This window comes from Salmo salar, chromosome 18, assembly GCF_965601325.2.
Source record: "Salmo salar chromosome 18, fSalSal1, whole genome shotgun sequence".
Classification (NCBI taxonomy): Eukaryota; Metazoa; Chordata; class Actinopteri; order Salmoniformes; family Salmonidae; genus Salmo; species Salmo salar.
Genome location: NC_138308.1, coordinates 49,253,692 through 49,265,688, shown reverse-complemented (window position 1 = coordinate 49,265,688; position 11,997 = coordinate 49,253,692). Strand labels below are relative to the sequence as shown.

The following is an 11,997-nucleotide window of genomic DNA, read 5'->3' as shown; positions in this document are numbered from 1 at the left end:
GGCCCTAAGGTGAGGTAGCCTAGGCCCTAAGGTAAGGTAGCCTAGGCCCTAAGGTAAGGTAGCATTTCGTTAGGGAATGGACTACAAGGTGTCAAGTTCCACAGGGATGCTGGCCCATGTTGACTCTAATGCTTCCCACAGTTGTGTTAAGGTTGGCTGGATGTCCTTTGGGTGGTGAACCATTGTTGATACACACAGCAAACGATTGATTGTGAAAAACGCATCAGCGTTGCAGTTCTTCACACAAACCGGTGTGCCTGGTACTTACTACCACACCCCGTTCAAAAGCACTTAAATCTTTTGTCTTGCCCATTCACCCTCTGAATGACACACACACACAATCCATGTCTCAATTCCCTCAGGGCTTAAAAAGATCATTCTTTAATTGAAGTGGATTTAACAGGTGACAATCAATAAAGGGATCATAGCTTTCACCTGGATTCACCTGGTCAGTTTGTCCTGGAAATAGTTCCTTATGTTTTGTACACTCAGTGGGTGGAGGAAGCCAAGCAGAACAGATGTAGTTATATGCTCTGACTTATATGCCATGTTGAGGAGTCTGCAAACATTTAACTCACGTAGCAGACAAGATCTGTTATGCGAGATACTACTAACCCATGGTGAGGTTAGACAGGTGGGTATACAGGCTCGATTTACTGGGGTCACAGCTCATGTGGGGGTGGAGGGATAAGACCTGTTATATGAGATACTACTAACCCATGGTCGGGTACGACAGGGGAGGTGGACATTGAGGTTTCAGCCCTTGGAGGTGAACTTTGAGGGTTCAGCCCTTGGAGGTGTGGAGGTGGACATTGAGGGTTCAGCCCTTGGAGGTGGATATTGAGGTTTTCAGCCCTTGGAGATGGACATTGAGGTTTCAGCCCTTGGAGGTGGACATTGAGGTTTCAGCCCTTGGAGGTGGACATTGAGGGTTCAGCCCTTGGAGGTGGATATTGAGGATTCAGCCCTTGGAGGTGAACATTGAGGTTTCAGCCCTTGGAGGTGGACATTGAGGTTTCAGCCCTTGGAGGTGAACATTGAGGTTTCAGCCCTTGGAGGTGAACATTGAGGTTTCAGCCCTTGGAGGTGAACATTGAGGTTTCAGCCCTTGGAGGTGTGGAGGTGGACATTGAGGTTTCAGTCCTTGGAGGTGAACATTGAGGTTTCAGCCCTTGGAGGTGAACATTGAGGTTTCAGCCCTTGGAGGTGTGGAGGTGGACATTGAGGGTTCAGTCCTTGGAGGTGGACATTGAGGGTTCAGCCCTTGGAGATGGACATTGAGGTTTCAGCCCTTGGAGGTGTGGAGGTGGACATTGAGGTTTCAGTCCTTGGAGGTGAACATTGAGGTTTCAGCCCTTGGAGGTGAACATTGAGGTTTCAGCCCTTGGAGGTGTGGAGGTGGACATTGAGGGTTCAGTCCTTGGAGGTGAACATTGAGGTTTCAGCCCTTGGAGGTGAACATTGAGGTTTCAGCCCTTGGAGGTGTGGAGGTGGACATTGAGGGTTCAGTCCTTGGAGGTGGACATTGAGGTTTTCAGCCCTTGGAGGTGGACATTGAGGATTCAGCCCTTGGAGGGGAACATTGAGGTTTTCAGTCCTTGGAGGTGTGGAGGTGGACATTGAGGTTTCAGAGAGAGAGAGAGAGAGAGAGAGAGAGATAATTGCTATCCCAGCTAACAATTCTAGGGAGAAAGAATGTTTTTGTAATGTTACCCATAATGTCCCCCTACTGTTTGAGTGTTTTCCGTTAGTCAGGGGAACATTCTATCTATGTTTGGGTGTTAAAGTTAGGAGAACATGATGGCAGAAAGAGACAGGAAAGAGGAGGCCATTTTCACTGGACTCAGAGTAGGACACATCCGGCTGAACAACTTATTGCATCTAAAAGGAAGGCATTCATCAGGAAGGTGTGGTTACTGCCAGGAATTTGAAACTGTTGAACATGTGTTGAGAGAGAGAGAGAGAGAGAGAGAGAGAGAGAGAGAGAGAGAGAGAGAGAGAGAGAGACAGATAGACAGATAGAGAGACAGATAGACAGATAGAGAGACAGATAGACAGATAGACAGATAGAGAAAGATAGAGAGACAGATAGAGAGAGAGAGAGAGACAGATAGATAGAGAGAGAGAGAGAGAGAGAGAGAGAGAGAGAGAGAGAGAGAGAGATGCTATCCCAGCTAACAATTCTAGGGAGGAAGAATGTTTTTGTAAGAAAACTATACTACCTAATGTAGTAAACTGTAGAGTACTATACTACACCTTAGAATATTATACTACACCTTAGAATAGTATACTACACACTGTAGAATACTATACTACACACTGTAGTAAACTGTAGAATAGTATACTATACACTGTAGAATACTATACTACACACTGTAGAATACTATACTACACACTGTAGAATACTATACTACACACTGTAGAATACTATACTACACACTGTAGAATATTATACTACACACTGTAGAATACTATACTACACACTGTAGTATCCCTCGATCATGTGTAGTACGTGCTATAGAATGTTGTAGTATACTGTAGAGTACTATAGGAAATACTACAGTCATGTCCGCAAAAACACTACAGTATGCAAAAACACAACATTTTTTAAATTATAGTAAAAACTACAGTATTTAATTTGCATATACCCTGCCCATTCTCCTCCCCCTTATCCCAATTTGTGCCACCCATAAGTGGAAAACCTACATGCCAAGTATAGATCATACATTGTGTTAGAAAAGAGCAGAAGCTCTGAACTATCCGGTCAGACCCCCAGTCCTATTTACAGGTTATGGAAAAGGTGTAATTTTAGTATTTCTCCAGTAGGTTTCCTCAGGGAGAAAGACTACAGTATTTATAGTATAGCTAACTGTAAATACTACAGTATACTGGGGTTATTGTACTACAGTATTTATAGTATAGCTAACAGTAAAGACTACAGTATACTGGGGTTATTGTACTACAGTATTTATAGTATAGCTAACTGTAAAGACTACAGTATACTACAGTAAATACACTACAGTATACTAGGGTTATTTTACTAAAGTATTTATAGTATAGCTAACTGTAAAGACTACAGTATACTAGGGTTATATTACTAAGGTATTTATAGTATAGCTAACTGTAAAGACTACAGTATACTACAGTAAATACACTACAGTGACGACTACAGTATTTATAGTATAGCTAACTGTAAATACTACAGTATACTACAGTAAATACACTACAGTGACTACTACAGTATTTTTAGTATAGCTAACTGTAAATACTACAGTATAATACAGTAAATACACTACAGTGACTACTACAGTATTTATAGTATAGCTAACTGTAAAGACTACAGTATACTACAGTAAATACACTACAGTATACTAGGGTTATTTTACTACAGTATTTATAGTATAACTAACTGTAAAGACTACAGTATACTGGGGTTATCTTACTACAGTATTTATAGTATAGCTAACTGTAAAGACTAGAGTATACTGGGGTTATTGTACTACAGTATTTATAGTATAGCTAACTGTAAATACTACAGTATACTACAGTAAAGACACTACAGTGACTACTACAGTATTTATGGTATAGCTAACTGTAAATACTACAGTATACTACAGTAAATACACTACAGTGACTACTACAGTATTTATAGTATAGCTAACTGTAAATACTACAGTGTGCTGGGGTTATTTTACTACAGTATTTATAGTATAGCTAACTGTAAAGACTACAGTATACTACAGTAAATACACTACAGTGACTACTACAGTATTTATAGTATAGCTAACTGTAAAGACTACAGTATACTACAGTAAATACACTACAGTGACTACTACAGTAAAGTCTTCATATCAGCTGACAGGCATGGTGGTGGAGCAGGGAGATTGGAGTACTGTGAACCAAGGGGTTGTGAGTTCAAATCGCAGTTAAGGACATGTTGAATAATTATTATTATTTTTATGAACACACAGCTAGCTGGACTCCATAACTTTGGTCTCAGTGAAGGAGCAGTAAATTGGTTTAGGAACTATCTTTCTGACAGAACACAATGTGTATATACTGACAATCACAAGTCTAGCTGTCTAGAGATTATTAGAGGTGTGCCCCAGGGTTCCATTTTAGCTCCTGTGTTGTTCTCAATTTGTATTAATGATTTCACCATAGCAGCACCCACCCGTAGCACACGCTCCAGCAGGTATATTTCACTGGTCACCCCCAAAGCCAACACCTCCTTTGGCCGCCTTTCCTTTCATTTCTCTGCTGTCAATGACTGGAACGAACTGCAAAAATCACTGAAGCTGGACACTCATATCTCCCTCACTAACTTTAAGCATCAGCTGTCAGAGCACCTGTACATAGCCCATCTGTAAATTGCCCATCCAAATACCTCATCCCCATATTGTTATTTATTTTTTTACTCCTTTGCACCCCAGTATCTCTACTTGCACATTCATCTTCTGCACATCTACCATTCCAGTGTTTAATTGCTATATTGTAATTATTTTGCCACTATGACCTATTTATTGCCTTACCTCTCTTATCCTACCTCATTTGCACACACTGTATATATATTTTTTTCTATTGTGTTATTGACTGTACGTTTGTTTATTCCATGTGTTGTTGTTTGTGTCGCACTGCTTTGCTTTATCTTGGCCAGGTCGCAGTTGTAAATGAGAACTACCTGGTTAAATAAAGGTGAAATTAAAAAATTTAAATAACAATTTGGGAAATGGGATGCAACCAGCCAAGTGGAACAGTAATCCAATAACACTGTATTGAAACTGATACAGTACCACAAATATATACATATAAATAAATCAACAAATTAGAAATATGCAGATGATCCAGTCATGTATTAATGTGCTCCATCTCTGGTTCAGGCTGTTGAAGAGCTCCACACTGCTTTTCAGTCACTGCAGGCCTCCCTTTATGGTCTCAAACTGGTCTTGAAAAACTGGTCTACAAAAAAAACTAAATTCATGACCTTTTACCAGAGCTAGAACTCTGCCAGAGAACGTTAGCATTGTCACACCTGGTGGCTTATCCAATGAAAAAGTGTCATCCTATAAATACCTAGGTATTTGGTTGGATGACAAGTTGTCCTTTAAAGTTCATATGGATAATCTTGTGAGGAAGCTTAAATTGAAATTGGGTTTTTATTTTCGGGAATAAGGCTTGCTTCCCACTTATGGCTAGAAATAAGCTTGTTCGGGCCACTTTTCTCTCTGTAATTGATTATGGTGACTTGTTGTATATGCATACAGCCTCCTCTGTCTTATAGAGACTGGACTCTGTTTATCATGCAGCCTCCTCTGTCTACCAGAGACTGGACTCTGTTTATCATACAGCCTCCTCTGTCTACCAGAGACTGGACTCTGTTTATCATACAGCCTCCTCTGTCTACCAGAGACTGGACTCTGTTTATCATACAGCCTCCTCTGTCTTACAGAGACTGGACTATGTTTATCATGCAGCCTCCTCTGTCTACCAGAGACTGGACTCTGTTTATCATACAGCCTCCTCTGTCTACCAGAGACTGGACTCTGTTTATCATACAGCCTCCTCTGTCTACCAGAGACTGGACTCTGTTTATCATACAGCCTCCTCTGTCTACCAGAGACTGGACTCTGTTTATCATACAACCTCCTCTGTCTTACAGAGACTGGACTCTGTTTATCATACAGCCTCCTCTGTCTTATAGAGACTGGGCTCTGTTTATCATACAGCCTCCTCTGTCTACCAGAGACTGGACTCTGTTTATCATACAGCCTCCTCTGTCTACCAGAGACTGGACTCTGTTTATCATGCAGCCTCCTCTGTCTACCAGAGACTGGACTCTGTTTATCATACAACCTCCTCTGTCTACCAGAGACTGGACTCTGCTTATCATACAGCCTCCTCTGTCTTATAGAGACTAGACTCTGTTTATCATGCAGCCTCCTCTGTCTACCAGAGACTGGACTCTGTTTATCATGCAGCCTCCTCTGTCTTATAGAGACTAGACTCTGTTTATCATGCAGCCTCCTCTGTCTACCAGAGACCGGACTCTGTTTATCATGCAGCCTCCTCTGTCTTATAGAGACTGGACTCTGTTTATCATGCAGCCTCCTCTGTCTACCAGAGACTGGACTCTGTTTATCATACAGCCTCCTCTGTCTACCAGAGACTGGACTCTGTTTATCATACAGCCTCCTCTGTCTACCAGAGACTGGACTCTGTTTATCATACAGCCTCCTCTGTCTTATAGAGACTAGACTCTGTTTATCATGCAGCCTCCTCTGTCTACCAGAGACTGGACTCTGTTTATCATACAGCCTCCTCTGTCTACCAGAGACTGGACTCTGTTTATCATACAGCCTCCTCTGTCTACCAGAGACTGGACTCTGTTTATCATACAGCCTCCTCTGTCTTACAGAGACTGGACTATGTTTATCATACAGCCTCCTCTGTCTTATAGAGACTGGACTCTGTTTATCATACAGCCTCCTCTGTCTTATAGAGACTGGGCTCTGTTTATCATACAGCCTCCTCTGTCTACCAGAGACTGGACTCTGTTTATCATACAGCCTCCTCTGTCTACCAGAGACTGGACTCTGTTTATCATACAACCTCCTCTGTCTTACAGAGACTGGACTCTGTTTATCATACAGCCTCCTCTGTCTTATAGAGACTGGGCTCTGTTTATCATACAGCCTCCTCTGTCTACCAGAGACTGGACTCTGTTTATCATGCAGCCTCCTCTGTCTACCAGAGACTGGACTCTGTTTATCATACAACCTCCTCTGTCTACCAGAGACTGGACTCTGTTTATCATACAGCCTCTTCTGTCTACCAGAGACTGGACTCTGTTTATCATACAGCCTCCTCTGTCTACCAGAGGCTGGACTCTGTTTATCATGCAGCCTCCTCTGTCTTACAGAGACTGGACTCTGTTTATCATACAGCCTCCTCTGTCTTATAGAGACTGGGCTCTGTTTATCATACAACCTCCTCTGTCTTACAGAGACTGGACTCTGTTTATCATGCATCCTTGTGCTTTATTACAAATGCCAAGTCACTCACCCACCATTGCACATTGTACCAAATGGTAGGTTGGACCTCACTTTATATGCACAGAAAGCTATATTTGTATGTGTTCATCTACAAAGCCCTTTTGGGTAAACTCCCTCTTTACCTCTGTAGTCTGATCTCCTTCACCACCAGCAGTTACCATACCCGGTCTGCTAGGTGGTTGCTACTTTAAGTCCCCAGGACATTCACAGTATTAGACAAGACTGTCTTCTCTTCTTGTGCACCAGAGGCATGGAACAGTCTACAATCCATGCTTCATCTAGATATGTTAGTGCCACTGAATGGATTTAAAATATTGACGGGAGACTCTGTTATGGAGGAGTGTAAATGCTTTTCTTTAGGCTGGATCATGTTGTGCTGTATTGTTGTATGTTTTAGTTCTGTAATGTATTGATTGTTGCTGCCTTCTTGGCCAGGTCTCCCTTGAAAAAGAGACTCTGGGTCTCAATGGTTAAATAAAGGTTAAATAAATAGAAAATGTAATCATGTAAGTTGAAAACACTGCATGTTAAAACCACTGTGTGTGAATATCCCTAACCCTGCCAACTGTCAAAGAACTAGGAATGGATGGGTCACCAATCAGGGCCTTGATTGGCTCTGCAACAGTAATAAGACCTGCTGTGAAAAACATTTTTCTAAATTTTTCTATTGCCTTACCTCCTCACAACATTTGCACACACTGTATATAGACTTTCTTTTTTTTCTATTGTTTTATTGACTGTACACTTGTTTACTCCATGTGTAACTCTGTGCTGTTGTTTGTGTCGCACTGCTTTGCTTTATCTTGGCCAGGTCGCAGTTGTAAATGAGAACTTGTTCTCAACTGGCCTACCTGGTTAAATAAAGGTGAAATAAAAAAAATGCAAATGTTTGTTGGGACATGGAATATTCTCCTAATTCACAGAAAACTGGACACATGAATGAGCTTGTAATGTTTCCATGAAAACATGTTAAGAACATGTTAAGTTCAGAGAACATGGTAAACACGTTCTGTGTTAGATCTATTAGAAATGAAGGGAATGGCCTTACAGGAAACGTTCCTATGAAAATGAGAATGACCTAAGGAGTTCCTCTGAAGGAAACGTTCTCTAAAGATGTGGGAATACTCCCATACTCCAGTACAGTAGGTGGCGATAATGCACCATAACGCCGATAAACCCCACAGAAGAAGAGTAACTTTAGGTACACCTCCTCGGCTCACAGGTGTCTTCTCACCTGCCCTGTCCGCCTCCACAGCCCGATAACACAGCTGTCGTCAATGGACAAATGCTGTAGCAAGGACCATGCTGGGGAAAAGTCTAGTGGCTTTAGTCTTTCTAATTTGTTGCATCGTTGGAACCGAGAACAATAAAGGTGGGTGAGAGATTGAAATGTTTTTATTTTATTTATTTTTTATTCTCTTTAGGTGATAGCCTTCTTCGTTACCTGTTGTGATTACAATGCCTCGGGAATTGGATTGTGAAATGTAGCCTACCTGATAACAAGGTTACTTTGTCTATCATACCGTTTCACTTTACTTATTAACCACCAATAGAGGCTATTTCACAGCAACTCTCTGCGACACGTTGTGCTTCCGCACAAAATAATTACTTTAGTTAGCGCTTGTTATAAATTCTGATCCGGGGTCGGTCTTATTGTTTCTTATGTGCCTGAAGGTTTGGGCTGTGATGGTAAGAGATGATCCTAAATCAGTTTTTAATGCGTGGAACCGAATATGAAACGTCGGCTAAACAAATACAAAATGGAATATGACACACCACAAAAAATATATACATTTTTCAAAAATGTCATTTCACTTGTTTAGAGATTAACATTTTATATTTTCTTTAGTTTTGCTATTTTTATTTAAGGTTAACAAATAGAAAGTGGGAAGTTGACTTTAGTTTTTGTGTTCTGGAAGCCAAGAGAACTAGCTACAGATTGTTACATCAGATAATGTGATTTAAACAAATATTTTTGTTATCTGTTACTGGGAGTTACAGGTCACGTACTGTTTGGTGTCGCACAGAGAAATGTTTTCTTCTTCCTCAATTCATGGAAACAGGAAACTTTTAAAATGTCCGTGTTGAGTTGCAGGAGGTCTGTTTTGAAGATTAATATAGACAATTTTGAGGAAATGTTTCTGGCTATGTTGTTGCTACGGTGGCTCAAGAGAGACAAACATCGGTAATATTGCTGTGTTTTTTTTCTAGTTTTTCAAGCCACGGTCTTTAGTGAGTATGAGAGCACAGATGGTCGCTTCACCTAGCCGATATCTGCCAGGAGCAAACTGAACCCGAGGTGCTTCCCACTGGGCAGCTGTAGAACGGTGTTGCTGATGGTAGTTAATGTGGCAATTATTTCCCCCTCACAGAAGTTTATTTCAATTAAGACAGCAGTCTATACAAGAAATAACTTATACTGAACAAAAATATAAACGCAACAATTTCAATGATTTTACTTTGTTACAGTTCATATAAGGAAATCAGTCAATTGAAATAAATGTATCAAGCCATAATCCTATGGATTTCACATGACTGGGCAGGGACGCAGCCATGGGTGGGCCTAAGAGGGCATAGGCCCACCCTCAGGGGAGCCAAGCCCAGCCAATCAGAGTTTTTTTTATTTTTTTTATTTTTATTTTTTTATTTTTTTCCCCACAAAAGGGCTTTATTACTGACAGAAATAGTTTCATCAGCTGTCCGGGTGGCTGCAGGTGAAGAAGCGAATGTGGAGGTCCTGGGTTGGCGTGGTAACACGTGGTCTGCGGTTGGGAGGCCGGTTGGACGTAGTGCAAAACTCTTTAAAACGATGTTGGATGCATTTTTTTCGTCGAGAAATTAACATAAAATTCTCAGGCAACATCTCTGGTGGACATTCCTGCAGTCAGCATGCACACTCTCATGCAAAACTTGAGACATCTGTGGCATTGTTGTCCCACGGCAGCGTGGGAAGTAGCCCAACTACCTAGTGTAGTCAAGATCAGGGTGATAGTCTCAGTACGCACACTCGTACAAACAACGGTACACTCGTACAAACAACGGTACACTCGTACAAACAACGGTACACTCGTACAAACAACGGTGCACTCGTACAAACAACGGTGCACTCGTACAAACAACGGTGCACTCGTCAGGCACTCGTACAAACAGTGCACTCGTACAAACAACAGTACACTCGTCAGGCACTCGTACAAACAACAGTGCACTCGTATAAACAGCAATACACTCGTTAGTACTTTTAATAACAAATAAACAATCGTCAGTTTTACTAACTGCAGATTTAAAATGATTTGTGTAAAACTAACGGTGAAATACGGCTCAGACTCATCATCTGGCTTCAAAACAGAAGTACAGACTCTGGCGGTATGGTGGTTACGTGGTAAGAACCCGTTTAACCAATAATGGATCGCTGACGTGCCGCCGTCGATCTGCCCGCTGACGTGCCGCCGTCGATCTGCCCGCTGACGTCACGCCGTCGATCTGTCAACAATATACTCAAAATACTCTGAAAGTGGAAACGTTAAAAAAAAATATATTCATAAAAATTAGATGAGTAAAATATTGTCGTTGCATAGATATTCAGCCCCTTTGTTTAGGCAAGCCTAAATTGGTTCAGGAGTCAAATTTGGATGAACAAATCACATAAGTTACATGGATTCACTCTGTGTGGAATAATACAGGTTGCTGTGGGGTTTTTTTAACGACTTCCTCTGTCCCCCATACATACATCTGTAAGGTCCCTCAGTCTGGTAGTGAATGACTAACCCCTTTCTCTGTCCCCCATACATACATCTGTAAGGTCCCTCAGTCTAGTAGTGAATGACTAACCCCTTTCTCTGTCCCCCATACATACAACATCTGTAAGGTCCCTCAGTCTAGTAGTGAATGACTAACCCCTTTCTCTGTCCCCCATACATACAACATCTGTAAGGTCCCTCAGTCAACTATCGAAACTACAAAGACCAGGAAGCTTTTTTGAAAGCCTCATAAAGAAGGTCATTGATTGGTAGATGGGTAACAATAACAAATCAGACATTGAATATCTCTTTTTAAGCATGGTCAAGTTAATAATTATGCTGTGGATTATGTATTAAACCACACACACATCAAAGTGGCAGTCGTCCTTTTGAACTGAGCTGCAGGACCGGAATGAACCTGCTCAGGGATGTTACCATGAGGTCATCGGTGATTTTAAAACACGGCTGTGATGGGAGAACTAAGGATGGATCAACATTCTAGTGATTCAACAATAACGACTTAAATGACAGTGAAAAAAATAAATATATATACATCATAAAAATATACCAAAACATGCATTTTGTATGCAACAGGGCAACAAGTAATACTGTAAAAAAAAAAAAAAGAACACTCTTTTTGTCCAAATGCACCAAAAAGAAATTGGGCAAAAACAACGCATCACTAAGTAAAGGCGTCCGCATGCTTCCCAGCCGAAACAGTTCAGAACAGTTCGTGCATATATTATGAAAACATTTTGTGACATTTATGTTTGTTTTGGACTTTGGCGAGTGTTTTTATTTGGGCTGTTTGGACACAAGATTTTTTTCCCCGAGGCAAGCCAAAGTCTACGCTGCCTCGTCGACGATTGGTCAACAGTAGGGATTTTTCAATTAAGTGCCTGTTGTCATTCAACGAGACGACTCGTGCTCATGAGAAAAACATTTCACTTGAGAAAATACTGCACCAATCATTCTAGTCAGATGCAAAATCGTGCGACTACGATCTCCTTTGCAAAAAATTAAAATTAATGAATCATAGATTAATTCAGACTTTTGAGGAAGTGTATACTGACTACGGCGTCTCAAAACAAACAGTACAATTGCCTATTTATTTATTAGAGATAGAGATATCTATCTCATTTTTTTCAAGTGAATATCTTTTAAGGGAGTATGCGAGCAGACTCGTTCGGGTAGAATAGCTCCGCTCG

At 41.1% G+C, this 11,997-nt stretch overlaps 1 protein-coding gene across 1 annotated transcript in view; it reads left to right on the top strand.

Annotated features, from left to right (window-relative positions):
• Positions 1-9,267: 9,267 nt before the first annotated feature.
• LOC106577433 (disintegrin and metalloproteinase domain-containing protein 9) overlaps positions 9,268-11,997 on the top strand; it is a 37,057-nt gene continuing 34,327 nt past the window's right edge. The window contains exon 1 of the mRNA XM_045701183.1: positions 9,268-9,284. The gene's annotated coding sequence lies outside the window, so the exon portion shown is untranslated. The remainder of the gene's footprint in view (positions 9,285-11,997) is intronic.